Here is a 9,973-nt window from a genome sequence, read left to right on the forward strand (position 1 = left end):
TACCCTTGTCCTGGGTAGCGAATGGGACGGACTTTTGAAATTGACTAATGTAGCTTGTCACATCGCGTCGCAGTAGCGTTTAGACTACATTTGCGTATTCTGACACACTAGATTCAAATAAGGGTATAAGGGAAGGGAATGAGGAAGTCACTTCAAGACACTGATCCTGACCGAGGAATCAGCAATTCTTTTCTTTTCTTTTATTTTATTTATTTTTGGTGGTAGTATACCGGACTTTGAACTCAGGGCCTCATGCTTCCTAGGCAAGTGCTCTACCACTTGAGCCACTCCGCAATCAAAATATCCACGTGATGAGCTGGGGGCGTGGTTCATCTAGGAGAGATGTCGCATAGCAAGCGATAGAGAGGGTTCAATACCCAGTGCCAATAGAAAAAAAAAAATCCACATGAAAATATGTGTCAGCGAACCCAAGATGTCATACATCTATACTCCTCAAAGTAGCCCCTCGCGGCAGGCAGGCATTTCGTAGATAAGTAGCCCAGGTTTGAGGTAGACTGATTTACCCTCCACACAGCCAGTAAATGGTAGAATTGCGTCAAACCCAGAATAAAAAAGGAATGCTTCAGTTGTATACCTGTACTATGCGGATCAATCATAAAAAGCTTTCTCTCTCTCTCTCTCTCTCTCTCTCTTTCTCCCTTTCTCTCCCTCTCCATTTTTCTAGTCATATTCCAAGTGACAAGTGACCCACCCAACACATCGGTTATAATGAAAAGACCATGTCCACCTTGTCTATGGCTGGAGTACTATCTATGTGAGTCTCTACAAGGAATTTTGCATTTTTATAACCATAATTCAATTCTGTAACCCCTCTCAGCACTCACCACACTTATTTGAAAACTGTCTTCCTTATAAATGAGAAGTCCCACAAAGGCAGGAACTGAATCTGTCTTGCAACAGTGTCTTAATTTTGTAATCCTATTTATCTCCCCCTACCCCCAACCCTTCAGTACTGGGGCTTGAACTCAGGGCCTACAACCTGAGCCACTTCACCAGCTCTTTTTTGTGATGGGCTTTTTGGAGATAAGGTTTCACAGACTATTCCCCTGGGCTGGCTTTGAATCAGATCCTTCTGATCCCTGCCTCCTAGCTAGGATTACAGGAGTGAGCTACTGGCACCTGGCTCTATTTATCTTTTGTTGCCCATACTGTCTGTGCCACATCCAAAAAATCATCCCCAAATGCAATTTCATGAAACTTTTCTCCCGTTTTCTTCTAATAGTTTCATAGTTTGGGCTGTTATGTTTTATTTTTGTGTATGATAAAGTCTCCAATTTTGTTCTTTTTCATTTGAACATCCAGTTTTCCCACCATCATTTGAATGGTCTTGGCCTCCTTATAGGAGATCATCTGAGAGCTTACTTCTGGGCTTGCAACCCACTGATCTACCTGTCTTTATGACAGTGTCGCTGTTTCAATTACTGTAGGTTTGCAGTAGAGTTTTTTTCTTTTTTCTTTTTTTTTTTGGTGGGACTGGGTTTTGAACTCATGGGTTTGAGCTCACAAAGCAGGCGCCTTACAGCTTGTGCTGGGGAAAAAAAAAATCAGTGTCCACATGGCTTGAGGTTGCTCATGAATTTTGAGCAGTAATTCTTCCATTTTAAGATCCTTAAAACAGTCACTTCATATTTATTTTTTTTTTCTTCAGTACTGGGGTTTGAACAGCATTAATTTCAAATCCTAGATCTAAACAGGCGCCAGTGGCCTATCGAGACCCTATCTTAAAAAAAAAACCATCACAAAAAAGGGCTGGCAGAGTGGCTCAAGGTGTAGGTCCTGAGTTCAAACCCTAGTACTGAAAAAAAAAAAATCCTAGATCTAAAAACCTGCATCAGGTGTCCCTGTCTGCGCTGGTGCACCCCTGTCTGGCATTCCCAGACCTCTTGTAATTGAAGATTATTGGGACAGTTCCTCTCCTCTCATGGTTCATCTTGTGCTTTTCTTTCCCACCTGCAGGGCAAGGTCCCTTCCATCCCCCCTGCCAGGCTCATAGCTATGAAGAACACTGGCCAGACACCTGAGTGGCCCCCACTTTCTGAAACTGGGGGGGTCCTAAAAGTGTCATTTTCGAACTTTTATTATTGTAGCACTTTTCATTTAGCATAAATTGACAAATAATTTCTTTTGGAATTTTGAAGAGGCAACTTCATTGTCTTCTCACTTCGGTTTCCCAAACTATTTGCCTGGGCTGGTTTCTAACCACAACCCTCCTGATTGCTGCCTCCTGAGTAGCTAGGAGTACAGGCTTGAGCCACTGGCACCCAGGCTGCTTTCCATTTGTTTGTTATATATACAGTTGTTTGTTTGAAGTTGATGTGTTTTTTTTTTCCTTTGAATTATTTCAGCACATTTTGGTAGTGTTACTAGGCATGATATTATTGCATCTATATTTCTTGGTGAACTGCTTGAATCCGTGGGTTGATACCTTTTATCAGTTTGGGAAAATTCTCAGTATATCTCTAAATATTGCTTTTGCCCAATAGTCTCTCTTCTCTTCTAAGATTCCAGTTATATGTATGCTAGATCTTTGGATATTTGAGCAGTTCCTCATGCATCTGCTCTTTTTTTTTTTTCCTCCATCTTTGTGGTTATCTGTGCTTCATTTTGAACATTTTCTATTGACCTGTCATCAACTTCACTGTTTATTTACTTAGAGCCAATGTCTCTAAATACAATGTTACCTAGCTCAGACAGGCCTTGAACTATCTATGTAGCACAGGCTGACTTTGAACTCAATATGTAGCCCAGGATGCATTGAACACTCTATCCTCCTGCCTTAGCCTCCAAAGTGCTGGGATTACAGACATGCACCACCACATCTGGCTTTCCCATTTCTCTAATTTGAAATGTAGAGAGTTTCTTAATCTGCGTATTTCCTGCCCCATCCCTTTGTTTTCATAACAATTTATCTACTGAAGCATCCAGGATATTTGGCCTGAGTGCCTTTCTCATTTCCTATAGTCTAAATTTTGCTGATTGCATCCTGAGGGTAGCTCAGTAGGGATGTTATTCCGCTTCTTAGTCTCTTTTTTCTTATAACTTGCCCTCAGTCCTCTTCTGTTACTAGTTTTGGAAAAACAGTATTTCCCCAGTTTTCTTTTTCTTTTCTTTCTTTTTTTTTTTTTTTTTCCAGTACTGGGATTTGAACACAGGGTGTACCTTGACCCATTCCACCAGCCCTTTTTTGTGATGGGTTTTTTTCCCAAGATAGGGTCTCACGAACTATTTGCCTGGGGCTAGCTTTGAACTATGATCCTCCTGATCTCTGCCTCCTGAGTAGCTAGGATTACAGGCATGAGCCACCAGTGCCCGGCTTTTGAAAGGTGATATGGTATGTTTCCTTTTGTGTTTTCAGGCAAGGTCTCACCATGTAGCTCAGGCTGGCTTGGACCTTGCAGTCTTCTTGCCTCTGCCTCCCAGTGCTGAGATTACAGACATACACCACCATGCCCAGTTTAGAAGGAGGTGCAGTTCAAGATAGCTTTTCTAATGGCATGGGGCTCCCTCTGCTGCTGTTTTGTGTAACATTCCAAGAAACAACCAGTTGCTCTCTAAGATTTCCCAGTTCTGTTTCCTTTCTCCACTTTCATCTACACCTTTTCTTCATTTATCTCTGTTGTCCTTGATCTGATTTTTCATTCTGCATCCAGAAGTTTCTCCTCACTGTGGGACTCTGCTCAAAGGGAAGCCATGAAAGTCAGTTCAGGAGTTCACTGGACCTAGACTGCCCCCAGCCTCTTCAGACCTTGTTACAGGGGGCCTGCATTCATCAGCTATTGGATTGGGCAAAACCCCTTTGTGATTTAACTGCAGTTCTCGCAGTAGCCTATTGGGCTCTCTAGGAAATGCCTGTTGGTCGTAGGTTTTCAAGTCTGTTAGTTGCCCTGCTATTTTACTTTTTTCCCCTCTCACACAAACTATGGCCTACACAGATCTTTTAGCTGTTAGTGTTTGTCCCCACCTGCTTGTATTTTGGGTGTCATGGGGATAGCTTGTCACAATTTTGGAACTGTTAAAAATGTTGTTCATGGGATTTTGATTTGGCTATCTAATTGTTCTGGTTTTGTGATAGAATTTGGTGAGATTAAAACGATCTGTTCTGCTGCCATTATCCCCAGAATCCTATAATTCCTTTACAGTGTGCAGATATAGAAAGGCAGTAGAAAACAAATGCATACATTTGTGAACATAATAGTATGAAAATTATAAACCAGCAAAACTGATTTTAAATTTTAAAAACAAAACCTAACCCTTAGCCCCACTATCCATAAACAATCATTCTTAACATTTTGACATAGTTCCTTCTAAGATAGCTACAATAATTGCTGTTTCCATTTACTAGTACTGTTATTTTTTTTTATCTTATTTATTTATTTTTTTGCAATATTGGAGCTTTAACACAGGGCCTTCACCTTGAGCCATTTCACCAGCCCTTTTTTTGTGAAGGGTTATTTTTGAGATAGAGTCTCACAAACTATTTGCCTGGGCTGGCTTCGAACTGCGATCCTCCTGATCTCTGCCTCCTGAGTAGCTAGGATTGTAGATGTGAGCCACCAGAACCTGGCTTATTGTTATTTATTTTTGAGAAATATTTTTACTTCAGAGATAAAATACAAGTCAAGCAATATACATATGTTTTCAAAAGGTGATAATTGTCTTAACCTCTGTAATCCCACCAGGTAAATAATATTAACAGGATTGCATCCTCCTACCCCTCCTACTCAAGGTTATAAATTTGAAAAGGTTTTCTTTTTTATAAAATAGCATTGTATAGCCCAGTGCTGGTAGCTCACACCTGTAATCCTAGCTACTTGGGAGGCTGAAATCAGGAGGATCATGGTTTGAGGCCAGCCCAGGCAAATAGTTCAAGCGATCCCATCTCCAAAATAACCAGAGCAAAAATGGACTAGACATGTGGCTGAAGTGGTAGAGTGCCTGCTTTGCAAGTGTGAAGCTCTGAGTTTAAACCCCAGTACCACAAAAAAGTAAAAAATAAAATGTCATTTTATATACATTTCTCAGCAGTGGCCTTTTCGATGTAATCCCTCCAGACAGATTCTTTTTAATAGTTACATCATATTCCATAGAATAAATATAACTCATTCAATAATTTTCCTTTTAAAAATTATGTCATCTAGCCAGAGCAACTAAGAAAGAGAAAGAATTAAAGGGCATCCAAATAGGAAAGGTTTCCAGAAGGCAAACTGTCTCTGTTTCCAGATGAGATAATCAAATAGACAGACCACCAAGGACTGGAGGGGTGGCTCAAGCAGTAGAGTGCCTGCTTTGTAAGCGCAATCCATTGAGTTTAAACCCCAGGACCATCAAAAAAAAGTACTAGAAGATTCCACCAAAAAACTCTTGGAACTGATAAATTCAGTAAAATGGAAGGTTTTTTGTTTTGTTTTTTTCAGTACTGGGGCTTGAACCACTCCACCAGCCCTTTTTTGTGATAGGTTTTTTTGAGATAGGGTCTCAGAAACTATTTTTCCTAGACTAGCTTTGAACCAAGATCTTCCTGATCTCTGCCTCCTGAGTAGCTAGGATTACAGGCATGAGCCATTAGCACCCGGCTGGAAGGATGTTTCTATATGCCAACAGCAAACTGTCTGAAAAAGAAATCAAGAAAGCAATCTTGGGCTGATGGAGTAGCTCAAGCAGTAAGAACACCTGCCTAGCAAGCATGAGGCCCTGAGTTCAAAGCCCAGTGTCACAAAGAACAAGGAAAAAAAAAAAAGAAAGAAGGCAATCTCTTTATAATAGTTAAAAAGTAAAGTAAAATACATAGGAATAAATTTAATCAAGAAGTGAGTTGATCTCTGCAATGAAAGCTATAAAACATTGGTAAATTAAACTGAGGAGGAAATGGAAATATATCCAATGTTCAGGGATTGGAAGAATTAATATTGTCAAAATGTCCATATTACTACGGACAAAGCCATCTGGTGAATCAATGCAATTCCAATCAAAGTACCAATGACATTCCTCACAGAAACCACAATAGACTCTGAACAGCCAAAGTAATACTAAGCGAAAAGAACAAAGCTTGAGACACTCTGACTGACTTCAAAACATACTTCAACCTTTTGTAACCAAAACAGCATGGTACTGGTATAAAAGTAAACACAGACCAATGGAACAGAGTAGAGAACCCAGAAATACATCCACATATTTACCATCAACCGATTTTTTTATACTGAGGCACCAAGAACATACACTGGAGAAAGGACAATCTTTTTAATAAATGCTGCTGAGAAGTGGACATTCACATGCAGAAAAATGAAACTAGACCATCTCACCATCTATAAAAGTCAACTGAAACGTATTAAAGACTTAAATGTTATGATCAGAAACCAAGTAGGTACTGGTGATTCTTACCTGAAATCCTAGCTACTCAGGAGGAGAGATCTGAAGATTGAGGTTCGAAGCCAGCCCTGACAAATAGTTCACAACACCCTATCTTGAAAATACCCAACAAAGAAAAGGCCTGGCAGAGTGGCTCATGTGGTAGAGTACCTGCCTAGCAAGCGTGAGGCCCTGAGTACAAACCCTAGTGCTGCCAAAAACAAAAAAGAAAAAGTGTGTAAATGACTCAAATAGACATGTCTCAAAAGAAGACCTGTTAATATACAAATGGGCACTAGTGCAGTGCCTCACTCCTGTGATCCCAGCTCTTTAGGAGGCAGAGATTGGTAAGATGGCTATTCAAGGCCAGCCAGAGCAAAAGAGTTAGTGAGACCCCATCTTAACAAAAAAGCTGGGCATAGTGGTATGCACCTGTCATTCCAGCTACACAAGAGGTATAAGAGGGAGGAAGTCCAAAGCAAAAAATACAAGACCTTACTTGAAAAATAACTAAAGCAAAAAGGGCTGGGAGCATGGCTCAAGCAGTAGAGCACCTGCCTAGCAAGTTTGAGGCCCCAAGTTCAAAGCCCAGTACTGCTAAATAAGTAAGATGAGCAAATGGCTAACAGACTGTGAAAAATGCTCAACATCACTAATCCCCAGGGAAATGCAAATCAAAACCACAACGAGATGTCATCTCACCCCTGTTAGAATGGCTACAAAAAAAAAAGAGGAAAAAATAACTAATTTGCTGACAAGGATGCGGAAAAAGAAGAGCTCTTACAAACTCTTGCTGGGAGTGTAAATTAGTATAAGCACCATGGTAAATGGTATGGAATTTCCTCAAAAATCTAGAAATAGCACTCTGGATGCTGAGGCAGGGGGAGCTCAAGTTCAAGGCCAGTTGGACTATCTTAGTGAGACTTGTCTCAAGAAACAAAAACCAAACAACTACCGAAACAAACAAACTAACTAAAACCCTAGAAATAGAACTATCATGTGATCCAGCAATCCAAGTATATAGGGCATATGCCTAAAGGAAATGAAATGAGGATGTTGAAAAGCTATCTTCACTATTTTTTTTGCACTATTCATAATAGCTAAGGGCTGGTGGAGTGGTTCAAGTGGTAAGAGTACGTGCCTAGCAAGCCAGAGGCCCTGAGTTCAAACCCCAGTACCACCAAAAAAAAAAAAAAAATCTGATCCATAATAGCTAAGATACTGAATCAACCTAGTGTGCATTGATGACTGAGTGAATTAAGAAAATGTGGCATATATATATATATATATATATATACACACACACACACACACAATGGGATATTATTCTCCAAATATGAAAGAATAAAATTTCAGCGATCAGGAGGATTGAGTTTGGAAGCCAGCCCCAGGCAAATAGGGCTGGCAGAACGGCTCAAGTGGTAAAAGCACCTGCCTAGCAAGTGTGAGGCCCTGAGTTAAAACCCCAGTACCACCACCTCCTCCCCCACCAAAAAAACAAGATTAAATTTGGAGTACCTGGTTTAGGCTAGCAAGTGAGTTCAAAACGCCAGTACCACCAAAAAAAAAAAAAAATCCTATCATTTGTCACAACACTATGTCAAATGAAATAAGCCAGGCACCATGTGTTCTCACTTATTTATGAAAGCTAAATACATTGATCTCCTAAGAGTAGTGAACAGAATAGTGGTTAGCAGAGGCTGGAAAGCCAGTGGGTAGAAAGATGTTGCTTAATGGGTACAAAATTATAGTTCGGTAGGAGAAACAAGATCTAGTGCTATATAGCACAGTAGGGTGACTGTAGGTATCAATAATTTGGTGTATATTTCAAAATAGCTGAAGAAAGGACTTGGGATGTTCTCATCACAAAGAAATGATAAGTGACTGAGGTGATGGGTATGCCAATTTTCTCTATTTCATCATTACATGTTGTATACGTGTGTCAAAATATCGCATGTATCTCAGTGCTATGCCATTTGCTCAGTCTGTGCAAGGCCCTGGTGCTACCCTCAGCACCACCAAAAAATATATATATACAAATTATATATATATATGTATATTATGTATATATCCCAATACTTCATAAATACGTACAATTAGTATGTGCCAATTTAAATTTTTAAAAGTTATTTCATTTTCTTACAGTATAAATTGCTGCAAAAAAAGTCTTAACTTTTATTGTTATGTAGTGATACTTTTTTTCCCTTTAGACTAAATTTCCAAATGTAGAATTTCTGGGTCAAAGAATAGGTACTTTTTTTTTTTTTTTGGCAGTACTACAGTTTGAACACAGGGCTTCCTGCTTGCAAGGCAGGTGCTCTACTACTTGAGCCACTCCTCCAGCCCCCTTTTTTCTTTCTATAGTGCTGGGGATTGAACCCAGGGCCTTATACATACTATCATACCCCTCCGATCTTTTGTGGTGTTGGGAATGTGATGGATCACAGATACAATGAAGTGCACAAGGCCTACATGCAGTGCTTACATCATATGTGCCTGTTGCACAACCATTCGGACCCAGACATACAACTCTCCCACAACCCCAGGAAACTCCGTTACTCACCCTGAAAATCCTGCACAGCAGAGTAGACCAGTATTCCAACTCCTGTTAGCAGATTTGTTCTCTCTAAATGGAACCATGCAGGGTATTTCATTGTGGTTTTGATCTCTGGGAATTGAATCCAGGGCCTTGCACATGCTAACCAAGCCTTCTGCCACTGAGCTGCACCCCAGCTCCCAAAGCCACGCAGTTTGAACTTTTTTTTTTTTTTTTTTGGTAGTACTGGGGTTTGAACTCAGGGCCTACACCTTGAGCCACTCCACCAGCCCTTTTTTTTTTTTAATTTTATTATTCATATGTGCATACAAGGCTTGGGTCATTTCTCCCCCCTGCCCCCACCCCCTCCCTTACCACCCACTCCGCCCCCTCCCCCTCCCCCCCCACCCCCTCAGTGCCCAGCAGAAACTATTTTGCCCTTATTTCTAATTTTGTTGTAGAGAGAGTATAAGCAATAATAGGAAGGAACGAGGGTTTTTGCTGGTTGAGATAAGGATAGCTATACAGGGAGTTGACTTACATTGATTTCCTGTGCGTGTGTGTTACCTTCTAGGTTAATTCTTTTTGATCTCACCTTTTCTCTAGTTCCTGGTCCCCTTTTCCTATTGGCCTCAGTTGCTTTTAAGGTATCTGCTTTAGTTTCTCTGCGTTAAGGGCAACAAATTCTAGCTAATTTTTTAGGTGTCTTACCTATCCTCACCCTTCCCTTGTGTGCTCTCGCTTTTATCATGTGCTCAAAGTCCAATCCCATTGTTGTGTTTACCCTTGATCTAATGTTCACATATGAGGGAGAACATATGATTTTTGGTCTTTTGGGCCAGGCTAACCTCACTCAGAATGATGTTCTCCAATTCCATCCATTTACCAGCGAATGATAACATTTCGTTCTTCTTCATGGCTGCATAAAATTCCATTGTGTATAGATACCACATTTTCTTAATCCATTCATCAGTGGTGGGGCATCTTGGCTGTTTCCATAACTTGACTATTGTGAATAGTGCCGCAATAAACATGGGTGTGCAGGTGCCTCTGGAGTAACCTGTGTCACAG

This window comes from Castor canadensis, chromosome 11 (genome assembly GCF_047511655.1).
Source record: "Castor canadensis chromosome 11, mCasCan1.hap1v2, whole genome shotgun sequence".
NCBI classification, from domain to species: Eukaryota; Metazoa; Chordata; class Mammalia; order Rodentia; family Castoridae; genus Castor; species Castor canadensis.